This window comes from Phoenix dactylifera, chromosome 8, assembly GCF_051530095.1.
Source record: "Phoenix dactylifera cultivar Ajwa chromosome 8, Ajwa_hap1_PhDact_Kaust_v1.1, whole genome shotgun sequence".
Classification (NCBI taxonomy): Eukaryota; Viridiplantae; Streptophyta; class Magnoliopsida; order Arecales; family Arecaceae; genus Phoenix; species Phoenix dactylifera.
In genome coordinates this window covers 11578484-11596788 of record NC_143197.1, presented here as the reverse complement: position 1 = coordinate 11596788, position 18305 = coordinate 11578484, and the positions used below count along the sequence as shown (strand labels likewise).

Below are 18305 nucleotides of genomic sequence, written 5' to 3'. Positions count from 1 at the left end.
TGGTATCTTGTTTCCGGCAAAAGTAGAAAGAATACCTTTATATGTTCTTACAAACATGCCAACGAAGATAACTATTGTAGGTCCTTTTCTTTCATTTTCATGAACAATAGCTTCATCGAATTCTTGAGCTAATTTACCCTAGAAAGTGATAGCCAACAGAATTTGACATTGCAATATAAGAAAAAGGGAAAGCATTAAAAAAGAGTAAACCATCCATGAAAACGAAAAGCAAATTAACTTCCTTTAAGTTTTTCAATTTCAAGATTCCTTTTATAAACCAAACGAAAAGCAAATTAGCTTACTTTAAGTTTTTCAATTTCAAGATTCCTTTTATAAACCAATTTTTCTCTGATGTATAACTGGTCAAGAGGGCCAATTATTACAAAATGACCAATAACATCTGCACAAGAGAAAGAAATGTTATATAACTGTATTTTTATCTATATTTGCTAAGAATAAGATGGTTATTTTGCAGGCATACCTATCAGATAAATATCATTATGCTTTCTTGCGAGGATTTCGCTAAAATCAATAATATTGAACTTGTGTAGAGGTATGATGTCGGTGTCGCTGTCTACCCATTGTATGGTTGTCCATTTATTTATATAAATCATATATTTATGGATGGTTGTCTTAAAATTTTTTTCTGTCTTGTCCTATGTTAAATTTTTTCAAATAATATACATTTCCTTCGATAAGAAGGCTTCTGAATTGACCAGCATCTTCTTTTCATATAGATGCTTAAATGAAAGTTTCCTATATGTAGAAGAAATATATCATTGAGATATGCATAACAATTTGGCATGCAAAATATGATAGAAGAAATAGGTAGAAATTTACATTTGGATTTATGGAATCCCATATTCTTGAAAGCCTTACTTTTATTTTCTAATTACGTTTTTCCAGAGTCAATGTAGATAATAAACTGTACTCCATTTCTTTTATTTACCTATTTTTATAGAAGATGGTGTTTAATTAAACAACAGTAATAAATAGTTAGCAAAATTCCAGAGTCCCTGATTTTTTTTCTTCTAATTAATAATAACTATGCTCTATAATAAACTTTGATCTAGAGGTGGGCATTGGGCCGAGCCGCCCATTGCCCGGCACGAAGCGGGCCGTGCCAGGCATGGCCCGCTTACTACAATAACGGGCCGTGCTAAGCATGACCCGCGGGCCGAGCCCGGTACGGCCCATAAGGGCTTGGGCTGGCACGATTCGTGGGCCAAGCACGGTATGGCCCGCGGGCCAGCCCGGAACGGCCAATAAGGGTCTGAACCGGGCCTGGCACGGCCCACAAGGGCCCTAGGCCGGGCCAGGCACGGCTCGTCCCCCTTAAAACAAATGGGAATAAAATTTTTTATTTATAATTTCTTTTAATAAATTAATAAATGTTGGGAACTAAGGATTTATTAATATAAAGCTATCTTAATGGTGGGGGGTTTGGCATAGACCCCTACCAGTTTATTAATTTAAATCAAAATGGTACATGAAGGGAGATTTGGTCTGACCTCCAGAATACAATAAGAAAGGAGAAAAAATAGAGATGACTTACTTTAACAATTAAAAAAATAAAAATGTACAATTATAAAAAATTAAGAAATAAAAATAAATGATCAAAATCTTACTAATCATCAGTATTCACTATTCAGTAGTGTTTGTATCATCATCATCAGAGGATGTTGTATCATGTCCACCTTTATCTTGAAGTCTCGCCTCAGCATCCAACCAATCTTTGAAGCAGAGAAGCATCTCAACCGTTTCGCCAGTCATCCTACTTCTCTTTTCGTTAAGAACACGTCGACCTGCACTAAAAGCGGATTCCGATGCTACTGTGGACATCGGCACAGCTAAAATATCACGTGCAATTGCAGACATAACAGAATATTGATTTTTAACACTCTTCCACCAAGATAATACATCTAGACTCTCTATTTGATTTTCATCATATGCAGACTGAAGATCATTTCGTAAATAAAATTCTAGTTCACTACTTAAAGATGAAGAAGATGAAGATGAACTTGAAGCATGTGTGCGTTTTCTCTATGCAATGAATGAAAAAATAGATGATGAACGAGAACTGCTAGAAGAAGAAATAGAGCTTTGTATGAAAAATCTAGATCCACAAATTTTTTCATCATATATAGCATAAATATCATAAAGAAGTTGTGTTACCTCAATTTTAGCAGGTTCAGGATCTTGAATCATATTTTTATAATATGCACCAAGTAAAATTAGTACGCCATTCAATTTAACTCTTAGATTAAATACAACAACTAAGTTATGCATGGGACATATTTTGTCCCAATACTCATTCCATTTAGATTCCATTTGTTCAATAATAGGCATTAAAACATCATCATATCTATGTTCTGCAAATTTTTGACTAATCATATATGCTTGTTGTAAAAATGAACATGAAGTTGGATAATAAATACCAGAAAGAACATTAGTAGCATTATAAAAACTAACAAAAAAATCTTCCAAAATTTTTTCTTTATTCCAATCAATTTCAGTCAATATAAAACCTAATCCACCATCATTAATATATGTACTTAATAAGTTTTTATATAGGTATGCATCATGTATCATGCTATATGTTGAGTTCCAACGAGTAATTACATCAAGTTTAAATTTTTTAAAATGTCTACCATGATTTACACATAGTTCCTTAAATTCTTGAAGTCTTGATCTTGAAGCATGAATAAAAGAAACTGCATTTCTAATTTTTGAAATGACATTTTGAATCATGCCCATGCCAACTTGAACAGAAAGATTTAAGATATGACATGCACATCTAATATGCAATAAATTTCCATTTAACATGGGATGCAATGAGTCCTTTAATAATGTAACAGCAGAATTATTATTAGATGCATTATCAAAAGTAATAGACATAATTTTATCATTAATATTATATGAACATGCAGCTTGATAAATGACATTTGAAATTTGTTGCCCACAATGTGGAAAATCAAAAGCACGAAAAGCAAGAATACGTTTATTTAATTGCCAATAATTATTAGGGCTGGAAGTGGGCTCGGGCCAGCCCAAAGCCCATCGGGTCGGGCCACCTGCGGGCCGGGCTATGGGCTAGACCCAATGAATGTCGGGCCGGGCTCGGGCTGCAAACTTAAGCCCAATTTTATTTCGGGCCGGGCTCGGGTTTTCCATTGGCCCGGCCCGGGCCCGAACCATGCACTTACCGTAAGTTAAAAGAATAAAGACTTAAGCTTGGGTGGGCTTACGGGAATTGCTCTGTGAAACCAGCCTAACGCGCGACCCAAACCTTCACCTTCGTTCAAGGCGCGCATCACGCTACCGAACTTGGAACGGGCGGGCCACCAATTCACATCGTGTGAACCCAGACTCGCGAGCGTGACCAAGCGTCCCAACCAAACCACTTTAATGCCCCCGCTTACATTCGCTCGGGTTACAACTTACAACTTACAAGCTCCCACGACGAAGCTCGCGCGAGACTTCCGTCTCTTAAACCAACATATTATTTTGTAGGCAGGCGATGTGGGACTAAATATTGAAGCCCCGGGGAATGTCACCAGTTGTTTGAAGAATGTTCACGGGCCACGGGTTCCAAATCTGTTGGAAAAAGCGACTCATCAGGGGTTGGTTTAAAAATTAAACGTTGCTCCCGATTCGGGTCATGGCTTCTTGATCTCATCAACCACTTGGAGCCATTGGATCGGGGCCTAAAATTGTTCTTGGTTGGAAATTCCTATTTTTTCTGTACTATATAAATTAGATTGCCGAGAGAATTGGCTGGAGGGAGATCCATGTATGGTCATTCATTTGATCAGCACCCACTCTGTTGCTGATTCTGGTCTTAAAACAACTCCCGCGAGACATCCTTCTGGTCAACCACGATTTACGACTCTTAATTCTTATGCATGCCGGCAAAAACACATGTATTAATATATAATCCTGTAAACTGGGCCGGGCTCGGGATCGGGCTGGGCTCGTCATCGGGCTGGCCCAAACGGGCTCGGGCCGGGCTCGGGCCTCGTTCCTTTAAAATTGTTCGGGCCGCGGCCCGGTCCAAAGCCCGGAAAAAAATTTCGGGCCAGGCTTGGGTAGGGGTTTGGCCCGGCCCGGCCCGGCCCACTTCCAGCCCTAATCATTATCAATATAATGAGCAGTAATAGCAATAAAATAATTACTATCTACAGATGCTGACCAAATATCAAAAGTTAATGAAACTTTTACAATTAAAGTAAAGTGTGTTTCAATTAAACTTTGTCTCATTGCTAAAAAGTTAGTCATAGCTACTCTTCTAAATGTACGCCTACTAGTTTTTTTGTAAGCAGGTTGTAGGTTTAATTGAACATATTCTTCAAAATTAAAAGATTCACATAAACTAAAAGATAATTCATCCTTAACTATCCATTTTACAAGGGATTTTTTTTTGATTTTCATGATTATATGCAAAATTACCTACAAGTGATCCCCCTTGTATATTAAGGGTACTTTGAGGACAAAAATCATGCATCCTATGACTCTCTTGATGTGTTTTTAAATGGCATGTTCCCCCACTACTACTACAACTATAAAGTTTGGCACATTTTTTATATTTTGCTTTCCAGACTCCATCAACCATAATTCTATCAAATTCATTCCATACAGCACTAGTCCTCTTACGAGAAGAGGTTTGATCTTCACTCGGTTCACTGCTTCTAGAGGAATTAGGAACATGGGGTTGGAGATTAGTTTCTTCTCCCTTAGAAACAGGAGGAATGCCAAAATGACTTTCATCATAAGATGACATATCTAAATTGATGAATGCAAAAAATAAAAACTAACCACAAGGAGGAATTGAGTAGAGGACCAGAGGTAGAGCCGAGATTTGTGAGCTTCCTCTTGTGCTCTCAACAAGGAGTGACCTTCTCTTTCTCTTGTACTTCTAACTTCTCAACAAGAACCTCCTTTTCTGTAGCACTTAAACACTTGCTAAATTCAAACTAAAAATTAAATTGCTAGAAGCCTAGAACACTTGCTAAATATTGTTAGAAGAGAGAAATGGTAGCAGTAGAGAAGGAGAGAAGAGTTGGTTTGGTGTGGTGAGAATGAGGAAGGAAAAGGATATTTATAGGACTCCAATTTTTTCTCCAAAATACCCCTCAAATTAGCCGTTTTATGGCTGTTGGGAGGGGCAAAATGGGTAAAAAGCCACAAATAGCTGTTATGGGCTAAAAAAATAGCCGTTATGGGCCAAAAAAATAGCCGTTATGGGCCACCCATAATTGCTATTTTTTTTTGGACAGACGGGCCGTGCCAGGCCCGGCATGGCCCGCCACCTCACGGGCCTAGGGCCGTGCCGGGCTTAGCCTTTAGGTTAAGCGGGCCGTGCCCAGCACGTTCCGTTTAGTAACAGGCCGGGCTAGGCACGGCCTGTTTGGTCTGTGGCCCGGTGGGCTTGGGCCGGGCCGGTCCCGCCCGGCCCGATGCCCATCATTGCTTTGATCCTTGAAATTTATGATGGATGAAAAATATTTGAAAATGTTAACCATCTCAGCTGGTTACGTTTTCTTTTTTTCAAAGTTAAAGGTTCATCTTCGACCTTGTTTGACTTCTGTTTCCCATGCCAAGAGAGATAAGAATGCAAGCAAACATAGCTCCTTCCTTATCAAAGATTCTGTTGGCTAAAAAATATTTGTAAGCAGTCTTTTTAGAATTTATATGATATTGCCCTAATCTTGAGGCGAGCCTCTTGACATCAGGGTTACACATGAGGTGGCCCAGTTTGCTAAAAGATGTAAGTCAGCAATTTCGCCCCAAGACTTTTCTAATACTTAATTGGTTTATTTTGGGTTTCCAGCCTAAATCAGCAATCTTGCTGCAAGACTTTTCTAATACCTTGTAGAATCAGAAATAAAAAGATTTGAATTGGGCCTTCAGCTGTTGAATATTATTTGGTCTATATGTGGTATCCCAACAGTTCGTCACTGCCATCAAGAGTATTTAGCATATTACTTCATTCCTAAAAGAAAAGTACTATAAAGTAGAGGTTGCAAGAGATCAGTTTGGATTGAGTTTGACTAAAATTAGATTAAGATAACAATGTAGAAATCTTCGACCCGTACCTGATCTAGCCGAACATTGAGTCAAGACCGGCAAACCCAAAACAATCCATGGTTTGACCCCTCAGACCTAATTCGATTCCTTTGAATGCTAACATAGTCCAATTTGCAGGGCTCAATTCTTGACCAATCCCACAGGTAGCAGCTGGTTGGGAATCACTAACTCCACCAACGTAGACCATTATGGTGAGGGGTGGCCAAATTGATTGATAAGACAATTGTACAAGTTGATTAACAACTAGAGGTGGCAATACTTAACCATTTAAAGCGTTTGAGTTGTTTCAATTCGTTATAGCACAAGCTAGATTATCTATTTAATAAAATAGTTAGGTTCAAATATGTATTTTTGACCTATTTATTAAACAAAATGGATTTAGGTTGACAAAGTTTTTATCTATCATGTACCTAATCTAATCTGTATCTTGTTCGACCTGATCCGATTTCCGCCCATATTAAGAACTAACAACACAAAGATGTCGCAGACTGGTTGATTCCATGCCATAGCTGATCATAGGCCGGACTTGGGCACAGAAAATATCAAATTTTACATAGCCTCGGACCGAAGCCCGATTAAAAATAAATAGAATTTAGGCCAGAGGGCCGGCTCATAATCAGCTCTATTCCATGCTAAATCCAAAGCTTCTATATTAAGAACACAAGAAATAAAAGAAGTCTATGCAAGACATATGGAAGATATAAAGCATAAGCATATGCATCCATGTCCTATATTTATTGCACGCCCGATCTCATCAAACGGTTCAGCAGGCACGATCAACGTGGAGGCCCAAACGGGCCACAACATTCCCGTAGCAAGCCGCAGCAACACAAGAAGTTCAAGCTACAATCACAAGAAGTTCAAGAAGGTCATGTTAGATTTGCCATGAGTTATATAGCTACCTGGCAAACAAGTAAATTAACCTTTCTGATAAAATAACACAAGACATTTACCTTGAGGGTAAAAAAGAAAAAACCCAGTTTTCCAAAGATATATATAATAAATAATTACAAATGAGTATAATCTTTGCTAAGAACAGTTTTTTACTAATAAAAAAATTAAATTAACAAATTTTTACTTTTTTTTTTGCTAAGAACATACGGTTTAGTTCTATTTAGTTTGAGTACAGCTAATCATATTAAAAAATAAATAATACTAAAAAGGAGAAGGTGTAGTAGCATAGTCTGTCCATAATGTTCTACCAGAATGATCTGCAATATAGGACACCATTCTGTCCATTGCTTTGTTCGCCTTCTAGTAAATATATGAAGTTATTTTACTATTTTTAAAAACAAAAAACTTATATCTTGTATCTGATGGAATTGATTAACTTAATGAATTATAAATCATACCTTGATTCGCTAAATCCATCTTTAATTGCGCTCTGGGCTTTGAAATGCGTGCGCAGTCTCGATCACCGGTGATCTGAACAAAGGTTAGCGAGTAATCTTCTGGAGAGAGAGCACTTAATGCGTGTTTTGAGAAGGGGTCTAACAGGCTATTTATAGCCCTCTCCAGGGACCAAACGCTGCAGGTGGTTACACCCGTGAAGAGTCACCCCCCATCAAGGTAACTCTTCACTGCTGTGAAAATACCGTAATGCCCTTGTGATTATCAAGATTTACGAAATTCAAGGGACACTTGTCAAGATGTGGGTTCTAATTAAACGGGATCAGGGTTTAATTAAACGGGATCCAACATTCTCCCACTTGGACCATATTGACGCCATTTGTCAATGTGGGCCACAACTTGACGGGATCCCAACATTCTCCCATTCGGACCATATTGACAAGTGAAATATCCTTAGTACTTGAATTTTATAATCTGTATACGCGTGTTCTTTCTATCCTGATATCAATTTGGGCAAGCTTTATGTTTGATTACTTTGAGAATAATAATACGAACAATGGCGGAAATAACACCTATTTGATCGGCGTATAACCTTCCATGATCACTATATTACTAAACCATCATAACCAAACCCTTATGAATGAACTTCTCATAAAATTCATTCTTTGGTCACAATTTCTGCTACCATAGTATGCATAAACCATATGAATTCATTAAAGCAGAAAATATAATATATGTGATTTACAACCATCTAAAATGTGCACAATAATACATCAATTAATTTATACAGAAAAGGCCCATTTGACCAACATGCTCCTTGTGCAATCCCGGAGCTATTGCTTTGGTCAAAGGATCTGCTAACATAAGCACAGTATTGATGTATTGAACTGAAACTTTATGGTCTTCACATTTTTCCTTTATAACAAGATATTTCACCTCCATGTGCTTATTTCCATTAGATATCTTGTTATTCTTTATTGAGGAAACTGCTGCTAAATTATCACAATATAACTTTATGGGCCGTGAAATAGTGTCCACGATCTGTAGGCCTGCGATAAAGTTCCTCAACCAAATAGCCTGTGTAACTGCATCATAGCATGCTAATAACTCAGCCTCCATTGTTGAAGCAGCTGTCATCTTTTGCTTCGAACTCTTCCACGAGACTGCACCACCAGCTAGTAGAAAGATATAACCTGATGTTGATTTTCTACTATCTGGACATCCCGCAAAGTCTGAGTCTGAGTATCCAACTATCTCCAAAAGATCGGATTTGTTGTATGTGAGCATATGATCTTGAGTTCCTTGAAGATATCTCAATACTTTCTTTGCAGCTCTCCAATGTTCCATTCCTGGATTAGCTTGAAATCTCCCCAGTAATCCCACAACATATGCTATATCAGGTCTGGTACAGACTTGAGCATACATTAAAGTCCCAATTAGTGAAGCATATGGAAAAGCTTTCATATGCTCCCTTTCAATTTCATTCCTCGGAGATTGTGATTGGCTCAACTTTTCACCTTTAGTAATAGGCACTGGGCTTGGTTTGGAATTTTCCATACCAAATCTCTCCAACATTTTCTTAATGTAGGCTTTTTGAGATAGACAAACTTTTCCCTTAGATCTATCTCTATGAACCTCAATGCCGATGACATATGAGGCTTCACCCATATCCTTCATATCAAAATTGCTGGAGAGAAATTGCTTAGTCTCTCTAAGCAATGCCAAATCACTGCTAGCAAGCAAAATGTCATCTACATATAGGACTAAAAAAATAAATCGACTCCCACTGATCTTAAGATAAATACATCTATCAACAACATTTTCTACAAAGCCAAATGTAGAAATGACGTTATTGAACTTAAGATACCACTGTCGGGATGATTGCTTGAGTCCATATATAGACTTATTTAGCTTGCAAACTTTTTGACTCTGACCTTCTGAAACAAAACCTTCAGGTTGTTTCATGTAAACTTCTTCCTCTAAATCTCCATTAAGAAATGCAGTTCTCACATCCATTTGGTGCAGCTCTAAGTCAAAATGAGCCACCAAAGCCATAATTATCCTTAAAGAATCCTTCTTTGAAACTGGAGAGAAGGTTTCATGATAATCAATACCCTCCTTTTGAGTAAATCCTTTGGCAACAAGTCTGGCCTTATGTCGCTCTACCTTACCCTTGGAGTCTCTTTTGGTTTTAAAAACCCATTTGCAGCGTACTGCAGTAGCCCCAGGAGGTAGTTCAACAAGATTCCAAACATTGTTTTTAGCCATAGAATCTATCTCATCTTTCATAGCATCTAGCCATTTGGAGGAATTTACTGAATTTATGGCTTGTGAGAAATTTATTGGATCATCTATATTGCCAATGTCATAATCATTTTCTTGAAGGTATACTATATAATCTGGTGGAATTGGAGATCTCCTTACCCTTGATGACCTTCTTAAAGTTGCTTCTTGATCCACTGGTTCTATAGGTGGAGGAGCAACATTCTCAGTGATAACTGGCACAGATTCAAGTGGAACATTAATAGTAGACTCATCCTCCTCCAAATCATTATCAATGATAGGTAGAGGAATCATTGGCTGCTTATTTGAATCTTGCACACCATACGGAGTTTGCTTTTCCTCAAAATTAATTTCTTGAGGTGTTATACTCCCACTGATTTGGTCATTTTCAAGGAATCTAGCATTTCTTGTCTCCACAATCCTCAAAGTATGATTAGGACAATAAAATCTGTATCCCTTGGACTTTTCTGGATAACCAATAAAATAACAACTAATGGTTCTAAAGTCCAACTTTTTCTCTTGTGGGTTGTACACCCTTGCCTCAGCTTGACACCCCCAAATATGTAGATGTCTTAAACTAGGTTTCCTACCTGTCCAAACTTCATAGGGTGTTTTTGAGACAGCTTTAGTAGGAACCCTGTTTAGAATATACGCAGCGGTTTTTAAGGCATCACCCCACAGAGAAATTGGGAGAGTTGAGTGACTAATCATACTTCTTACCATCTCCATTAATGTTCGGTTTCTTCTTTCCGCAACTCCATTTTGATCAGGAGTACCAGGCATAGTATATTGTGCAACTATACCTTGCTCTTGAAGAAATCGAGCAAATGGACCTAAATGTTGTCCAGTTTCAGTATACCTACCGTAGTATTCACCACCTCTATCTGATCTCACAACTTTAATCTTTTTATCAAGTTGTAACTCTACCTCTGTTTTGAAAAGCTTAAAGGCATTTAATGCCTCAGCCTTGTCATACAACAAGTAGAGATACCCATAGCGTGAGTAATCATCAATAAAGGTGATAAAATACTTATGACCAGTAAAACATGGGGTCGAAAAGGGCCCACATATATCTGTATGTATGAGATCCAATAAATTTGTACTTCTAATGGCATCTTTCTTAAACTTGTTAGTCTGCTTTCCCTTGATGCAGTCTAAACAAGTTTCAAAATCACCATAGTCAAGAGTTGGTAAAATTCCATCATTTACTAATCTCTTGATTCCTTTTATGGAGATATGGCCTAATCTTCGGTGCCATAACATAGAGGAATTTTCATTTATTAGGCTACGTTTTAATCCATAATGATCTTTATTTTGCAGGGATAAAAGGGATAGCTCAAAGGATGTATCAAGGTCTAATTTGAATAAACCATCCTCTAACAAGCAATTACCAACAACAATATTATTCAAAGAAAGGTTTACAAAAGACCGTCCAAATGAAACGGTATATCCAAAGGAAGTAAGTTTAGAAACAGATATCAAGTTTCTTGAAAATCCAGGTACATAGAAGGTATTTTCTAGATACAAAATATGGCCAGTCTTTAAGGTCAATTTGAACGTTCCAACAGCTTCCACATGTGAACGCATCTTATTTCCCATTATGATGCTTCGCTCACTTTCCGTTGGAATTCTTTTGTTCAACAATTCCTGCAAAGTTTTACATATATGGATAGTAGCACCAGAGTCAATCCACCATGTGTTATGAGGTACATCAATAAAATTTGATTCATAACACACTAAGGAAAGAAAAGTACCTTTCTTTTCGAGCCATTTCTTGTACTTGATGCAGTCCTTTTTCAAATGTCCTTGTTTCTTACAGAAGAAGCACTTTATTTGCCTTTTGTCAGTCACTTTGGCTGACATTTTCATTTTCTTCTTCTTAACAGGAATATGATGACTGGTACTGCCGACCTCTTTATGTCCTTTTCCCTTATGAGAGGTGAGATAAACACTCTCTTGCCTCTCTTGTTTTATTCTCTGCTCCTCATCAACACACATGGCTAGAAGTTGATTCATAGTCCATTTTTCTGTATGTGTGTTGTATGAGATCTTAAATGGTGCATACTCCATAGGCAGAGAATTAAGGACAAAGTGTACAAGAAAAGTTTCTGACATGTCTACTTCCAATGATTTTAATTGGGCAGCGATGTCACGTAATTCCATAATATGCTCGCGTATGCCACCATTATCATTATACTTTAAGGAAGCAAACCTTGATATTAAGGTGCTGGCTAGGGCTTTCTTTGAACTCACAAATTGCTCTTCTACTGCTGTTAAGAATTCTCTTGCAGTTTTGCAATCTGGAATTGAGCCCCTTATCTTTCTGGAGATATGATTTTGTATGAGTAAAAGACTTAAGCGGTTTGACCGCTCCCACCTCTCATACAACTTTTTCTCCTCTGGCGTAGTTTCCTCCGTGGGGACAGGTGGCATGTCCTCACGAAGTGCCAGATCAATATCCATGCACCCTAAAGTAAATGTCAGCCTTTCTTTCCATTCCGAGAAATTTGAACCATTAAGTATTGGGATGCATGATGTAGATTGTGAAAAAACTGTCGGAAACAAAGCTGCAAAACATATGCTTACTATCAATATGCATGCTATAATTACGCTAAAACCTTATCTAAATCACTAACCCATATTAGCAATTTAGTGAGTAAATCAAAATTAACTTTACATGATTTACCCCTTTACGATAAAACTAATGTATTAAGTATGATATTTAATGAACTTTATATATCTAGTTGAAAAATCCAAAGAATAACAGCCAGATCAGCTCCAGATCGGTGGTGGAGCACTAGGCTCACTTAAGTACCAGCCTTTCTTAGGCACGTATGCCTTTTTGACAAGCTTTTCTTAGACACCGTTATTCAATGGATAAAATTTTACTAGATATTGTTCAATAAAAATAATTCAAGGCCTTTGGGCAACAAGATTTCATCATAAATATCATACTAATAACATTATTTCATCCCACCATTAACTTTGTATAATGATTTCCCTTTGGGGCCGATTCATTATATATGATGCAACTATTCAATTTCATGAAATGATGATAAAAAGACTCTTTATTGATTAAATTAAACTAAAGCATTCTAAAATTTATGGGATGCTTTGGCTCGTCACCACAAATATGCAAAAATTTAATCATTTATATGTCTTTTCCTACATAAGATGCTTTGGCTCGTCTCATGCATATATCATCCTTTTATCATGAAAAATATGAATAATTTAAACAATCATGTATCATCATAAGAAAGCATATAAATTGTTGATTTATGCAATAAATTTATTACATGGAGTAATACATAATTGTCTAAGTACTGTTCTGTAATGAAACTTTAGCATAGGGACCACATAAAAATATTTTAGGACCCTTTTGATAATTCAACTTTCGGCTGGGGACCATATATAAATTTCAAAAGCCCCTTTTTCAGAATAACATATTGGCAGGGGTTTAACTGTAAAAGGCCCAATTTAAGCCAAAAGGATTCGGGTTTCGGGTTGCGGGGCGAAGCCCAATAACCCGAAACCTGTTAATCCCTTCACTTTTTTTTTTTAAATTAACCGGATTCGGGTTGCGGGTTTAGAAAACCCGAAACCCGTTAATCCAACACTATTCATTTTCTTCCCCAAACGAAAAGAGGAGAAGGGGGCCAACCCCCTTCTCTCCTAAACGACGGCGGCGCAACCGCCACCGCCGGCCGTAGGCGCGGCGGCAGGCCGCGGGGCGGCCACAAGGCGGGGCCGGAGGCCGGGGTCGGCCGCGGAGGCCGCGGGGTTCGGCCGCAGCCCGCGGTCGCAAGCCGCAGGGGCGTCGGCCGGAGGCCGTGCTGCGGGCGCCGTGGGTGGCGCGGCTGGCGCCGCTGGCAGTGGCCGGGGCCGCTTAGCGGCGGGCCGCAGGCCATGGCGGCCAAATTTTTTTTTTTTTTTTCTTTCTTTGCCCGCGGTGGCCATGGCGGCCACGGCGGGTTGCAGCCGATGCCGGCTCGCCGAGGGGCGGGTCGCAGCGGCAGCCGGGGACGGCGGTTGCTGAACGGTGGCCCTGTTGGCCACCGGTTGGGACGGGGAGGGCCGCGACCGAGACCCGCCGCAGCGGCGGCCATGGCAGCGGCTCTCCCTTCCTTGTTTTCTTGTTCCAAAATGGAAGAAGGGGAAAGATGGGAAGAGTTTAGTCCCACATCGCCCAGAAAAAATTCTTTCATATGGGTAAATAACATCAGTGTCCAAAGCACTACTGTCCAGCGAACCAAACGGGCATGATTTATTTTGGAATTCAATCCACTTGCTCTGATACCATTGATGGAATTGATTAACTTAATGAATTATAAATCATACCTTGATTCGCTAAATTCATCTTTAATTGCGCTCTGGGCTTTGAAATGCGTGCGCAATCTCGATCACCGGTGATCTGAACAAAGGTTAGCGAGTAATCTTCTGGAGAGAGAGCACTTAATGCGTGTTTTGAGAAGGGGTCTAACAGGCTATTTATAGCCCTCTCCAGGGACCAAACGCTGCAGGTGGTTATACCCGTGAAGAGTCACCCCCCATCAAGGTAACTCTTCACTGCTGTGAAAATACCGTAATGCCCTTGTGATTATCAAGATTTACGAAATTCAAGGGACACTTGTCAAGATGTGGGTTCTAATTAAACGGGATCAGGGTTTAATTAAACGGGATCCAACAGTATCACCATCACCACTAATACAACCTCCACAATCTTCACCAATGCTGCCACTGTCGCTGACATTGTCTCCATCGCTACCATCATTGCCATCATTACCACCAGTCACTTTCATCACCATGATTGTCGTAGTTGCCGTTATTTCTACCATCATCATTATTGCCACTACCAGCACTATCGCTAAAAATACTGCTGCTGCTACTCCCACCATCTCCACCATGGTACTACTGCTATCATATTCTCTACCACACCACCATGATCATAATCATAATGAACACCAAATTGTCAGTACATCCACCACTATCGCTGCTGCCATATTACTAGCATCCTCATCACTATGGTCTCAACTATCTTTGCCACTGCTATTACGATCTTGGTCACTATGTTTATGTTTCTAAAAATAATTAACTATACTAAACATATATTTTTCTAAATTTAGAAATGAAATAGAAATATAATTTTTATTCTTTTATCTTAAAAATAAGACAAATGGAAGTGATAGCAAATGGACCTTAATATACCGAACATCATAAAATAAATGCTGCTTTGAACAAAAATTCAAAATATGTTTAGTTATGTTGAATAATTTACTTTTTGATTGGTATTGGCTCCTGCAATAACTGACTAGTTTTCCCAATCACTCAAATATCGATTTGTTTACTTTTTTGTTCAACCAGATGGTAGGATAAATGTTTACCAAAACAGTCCAACGAATAATATAAAGTTCGTGAACATTTGCGCCAGATATATGCAAAGAATATTTTCCATATGTCTTCGAAGAGGCAATACGAAGAATATAGGAAGAATTATAGAGCTCCACAGGGGAAGAATTAATGCTACTGGAGGTGGTTCTCCGTGGATGTGTTGAATAGATCAATTGATCAAATCTATCTGACCATCCAATTAATGGGCCCTAACTCATGATTAGAGTCTTAAAGGTTGCAAGATGATCCTTAAGATATACTCCTAACTATGTACGGAAAATACCCCGAAATTATATGGACAAAAACCAAATTCTCTGTTTTTGGTGGGAGAGAAAAAAAAAGTTAAAACCGAAAAAGAAAGGGGAGAAGGTTAAGCTCACCAAGAAGATAAGCAGCCGCACGGTCCACCAAGCCCTAGTCCGAAACCGCCACCCGGTCCCGCCCCCCAACCCGGTCCACCTGGTCTGAAGCCGCCACCCGGTCCACCTGGTCCGAAGCCGCCACCCGGTCCTCCTGGCCCGAAGCCGCCACCCGGTCCACCTGGTCCGAAGCCGCCACCCGGTCCTCCTGGCCCGAAGCCGCCACCCGGTCCACCTGGTCCGAAGCCGCCACCCGGTCCACCTGGTCCAGGTCCAGGCCCTCCTGGTCCCATTCTCTCTTTCTCCCTAGCTCCCTGCCCCCTCTCTCAAATCTAAGAGCCTATGAGCCAGGACTCTCTAAACCCAAGAAAGAATGGTTTTGATATATATATATAGTAGATAGAGAGAGCTCTTTTTGGTTAACAAAAACTAAAAGGCGAATTGTCAGCCTACCATTCCAAAACTTTCCGTAGCCGCCCTTCTAACAACTACCACTCTAACTCGCGTGCACGTCTGTGTTAGCCACGGTCACATGTGGACAAAGTCCAAGACTTACGTGGGCCTCCCAAGACTTATGTGGGCCTCCTCATGTTGGGGTAAACTCGTAGAAACACTGATGGGTCCACCGCGCCTCTACCATGGGGAGGAGGGAGGATCCGATGGGAGGCAGCGGTGGCCACGGAGGAGCTGCTCCTTGGGGCGATTGAAGGTGAGGCAGCGGCTGGAGATTGTGTCCATATCCACGACGTAAGAAGGTGTTCGTGGGGTGGTGGTGCGGCGTCTCCATGGGCGGTGGTGGCGGAGACGACGGAGTCGGCAGAAGAGAGATGAGCTGCTGCGGCATGGCTCGCTACTCGCGAATGACGACGTATCGATTTGAGGTGAGGTTCTCGGTCCGGCCTCTAATATTAAGGGACATGGCTTGACCTGTGACATCTGGAAGAATAGCTTATTGGATTGTATATCATCAAGATTTTGGTACCCACTGGTATTGTTGAGGGTGCCTTAAGACTTAGGAGAGGTCGCTTTAGTGAATATACAAATATAACCCCTTTTGGGGTGATGCACCCTTCTACTGCAAACCCATTGTAGATTCAAATTATAGATAAAAAATTATGATCAGTTATTTTAAGTGAAAGAAAAGGAAGTGGTTTTGTCAAAAGTAACAAAAATTGTAGAAGTTGCCTAGAAATGAGTGATTTGAACATGTACAATGAAAATCTGAGACGACTCTAGTAAGTAGAAGTATATTGGTATATGTTGTATGTGATATAAAAAATGACGGAAAGATCAAAGGTGACGTGTATGGAGAATGTGAGGAAAAACATACAAAAACTTAAAATAATATCAGAGATGACTTTAAATAAGAATACATGACGATTAAAGATTTAAGATGACCTCAAATGGTTGGAAAAAAATAGATGATTATGAATATGGTTACTTAGAAAGGAATGATTTGAGAAGACTTATCTGCCAAGACCATACCTCTAACATGGTTTAAGTTTGAAGGAAGATTACTAGGTCCAATACTACAAGTGGAATAGTAATGGGGGGTTAAAGTTATCTTTCGTGCTTGTATTATCAAGGGGAGTGAAACAAAAGGAAGTTTAGTAAAAAGGTATTAAATGCTTTTCTTTTTCTTTTTATTCAAATAGTAGATATTATGAAATATTAAAAGACAAAAATTCTATTATTATAAATCTACTTATCTGCATATACAAAATTATGTATGTTGCCAAGCAAAGATTTCAGTCCGTGTTGTGCGTTGAAATTGACTGAAAATACAAAACTAGGCGTACAAGATAAAATTACCTATGATGTCTCTCTGTCACCTCTTGACTTGACTAAACTTCATATTTTTATAAGTTTCAGAATAAAATTGAATTATATATACTTTATCAAGATAGTAGTTTGAGAGACTCTTAGTCTCTCATCCTTAAGATTTACTCCACAGCTTCAACCAAGATTAACATTTTTCTAAAAAAAAACTCTTACCATTTCTATATAACAAATATGTGCATTTAGGAAAAAATTTATACACGAAATGGGAGCAAAAACCCACCAGAATTTTCTTGACTTCATACACCTATAATTAGTATAAGAATTTCGTAATTCCTTTTTTAAAGTCAAGCGATAATGATAAAAAGTTGTCCAATAATTGCAAATTTGTCTCATCTATGTGTCTTTGTATATCACAATAAAAAGAATTCTGTATAGCTAGAGTTGTATGTAACTTGATTCAAACTCCAGTAGTAAAACATAAATAACAAAAGATAACCTCGGATCAAAAGCCATAGAAAATTATTTAAACTTAAATATGTGATATGATCAACATAAGTTGGCCTATAAAATTTGGTTCAGCCCATTTTGTTAGGGAATTTGGTTTAATTGTTAGATCGCATCACATAGATCTCAAAGCATTCTAAACTCTTTCAATTTATCTATCTGCATAAATCTCAAAGCAAAACGAAACCTCAAGGGCCGCCATGGTTGAGAAGAATGTGAGGCCCAGCCTCGTTAGGCCGGCTTGATGCCAATTGAGGGCCCTAAGGCCTCTTTCCATTCAGAATAGGGCAAAGCCCTAATGAACCATGGTGGAGGAGGAGTGCTCCACCACCAACTCCGTTGGAGGCTAACCTAGCCTCCACTCTTATTTAAGCTGTCGAACCCCTTAGTTCTTCCTCATCGAAAGATCTATGTCGTCGTCTTCGGTGCTCGCCAAAAAACGCAGCCAAGTCTCACCAAAATTAGAGGTGTGAGCCTTAATCTCTTTCTCCTTTGTTTTCCCGTTCATTATCCTCATCGTCAGCCGAGTTTTTGCTGAAAAAATCCATGAAA

At 39.1% G+C, this 18305-nt stretch overlaps 1 long non-coding RNA gene across 1 annotated transcript; it reads right to left on the bottom strand.

The window, feature by feature from the left end:
* Positions 1 to 6712: 6712 nt before the first annotated feature.
* Positions 6713 to 15629, bottom strand: LOC103723231 (uncharacterized). Its single transcript, XR_606590.6, has 2 exons — positions 15489 to 15629; positions 6713 to 6930 (listed from the first exon to the last, which is right to left on the bottom strand). It is a non-coding gene; the product is annotated as an uncharacterized LOC103723231 (long non-coding RNA).
* Between the last annotated feature and the right edge of the window lie 2676 nt (positions 15630 to 18305).